Below are 2077 nucleotides of genomic sequence, written 5' to 3'. Positions count from 1 at the left end.
AGTTCTTGGATGAACTGCACAATTTAGGCAAATTTCACTAAAGGAGGCTGTCTCTGAGTAATATTGCAAAGTTTGCTTTTAAGTTGATTTGTGATATGAAGTACAACCCAACCTAAACTTGTTCACTCCCCTATCCCCTTGTTACTTTCAGCTATTGCCAATTTTTTCCCCCCAGTTTAACCTTTGCAGCAGATAAGAAGATTCTATTAAATCTTGAACTGCTGGGTAGACCTCTTGAAAATAGCAGTCAGTATCTGACAAAAGAATGTAAAGATATAGTCTGAGCAGTTTTTTTAGAAGTTAAAATCATTTATTTAAAACTCAAAGATATTTGCATCTTTTTAATGGTGTTTATAATTATCCAAGTTATTAATACTTCTAACATTTTGCAAAGCAAAGATTTCTTCCCACCTACTATGTGATCTTACTGGGGTAATACTATTTCATATTCATTGCTGCCTTGACTTAAGTTTTAATATGGCATGAAACATTTTTCTTTTTTCTATAACCCAGACACATATTTGAAATACCAAATATATCTCAACAATTAGCCATATTTCCAAATTTTATATATACTACATTTAACGGTCACAACAAAAATGTAGTTTGAGAGTTCATTTGAAAAGTAAAGCAGAATAAATGCTTATAAATTAATTTCATAGAGATGATATACATTTTTAATGTGAAGATTAAAATATAATAATAAATAGACTATAAATCTGAATTATTTAAAATTCAACTTATTAAATGCTCCCTGTACATTTGAAAAAAATATGTGTGTTTTGAAGTTGTTGGTTGGACTATTTTATAAATGCTTATTAGGTCAAGCTAGTTAGTAACATTGTTCAATTCCGTCATATCCTGTTGTGTTTCTGCCTACTTGTTCTATCAGTTAGAAATTTAGTCTTCCTTTTATTTGTATCAATTTTTGCATCATGTATTTTGAATCTCTAATTAGGTACATGGAGTCCTGGTGTGGTGCTGTGGGTTAATGCGCCAGGCTGCAAAGCCATTTGAACTACTAGCTCGGTGGTTCAAGCTCTCCAGTTGCTCCTTGGAAACCCTATGTAGGGTCGCTATGGGTCGGAACCAACTCGACGGCACTTCACAACAACAATTAGGTGCATAATTGTTTAGCATGGCTATGAATGACTAGCTTTTCATTATGAAATGATCATCTTAATTCCAGTTTATATTCTTTGGTCTAAAATCTACTCTGCCTTCTCTTAATATAGGTACTTTAACCTCCTTGTGGGGTCCTGGTGTGGTACTGTAGGATAAGCACTGGGCTGCTATCTGCAAGTTCAGCAGTTTAAACTCACCAGTCACTGCTCAGAAGCCCTATACAAGGTTACTATGAGTGGAACTGACTCGGTGCCACCTAAAAAAACCTCATTGTGGACATGGATATATTGTTTTTTTTTCCTTTTATTTTTAACAGATTTGGACTTATGGTGTTCCACTGTTCAGTCAGCCCTGGACTTTGAACCACAAGTTTGGCAGTTCCAACCCACCAGCTGTTCTTGTCAACCCTATCTACGGTCGCTATGTGTCAGAACTAACTCTATGGCACTTAGCAACATAGATTGTTGTGGCTTTTTAAAATCCAACCTAATAACAACTGACCTTTAATTCTTCAACCATTTACAGTTAATGCAATTATTAATGTAGTTAGGTTTACATCTATGATCTTATTAAATTTTCATATATTCTCTCTTCTGATTACTTTCTCTAGCTTCTGTTAGAGGGCCTATTTTCATATCATTTTATCTAGTTGATTAGTTTATTAATTATGATTCCTTTAAGGTATTCTAATCAGTGGTAGGCTAAAGATGGACTTACAAGCTTTCTATAGTGATGTTTCTGGGTATTACTTTCTCCCCTCCCTCAAGTGTCTATTTTACAATGGTAGACAAAGGAAATCAAGATTCAAAAGTCAAGCATCTTAACACTATTCCCCTCTTTTACCCATTCAAACCATGCCTCAATCCTTGTATCCCAGAGCCCTGTTGCTCCAAGGTTATACATTTATCATCATTTACCTCTGTCCCACTTAGCCCATGCAAACCTGCCTAAC

Source organism: Chrysochloris asiatica, unplaced genomic scaffold, assembly GCF_000296735.1.
Source record: "Chrysochloris asiatica unplaced genomic scaffold, ChrAsi1.0 scaffold00082, whole genome shotgun sequence".
NCBI lineage: Eukaryota > Metazoa > Chordata > Mammalia > Afrosoricida > Chrysochloridae > Chrysochloris > Chrysochloris asiatica.
This window is presented reverse-complemented; position numbering follows the sequence as displayed.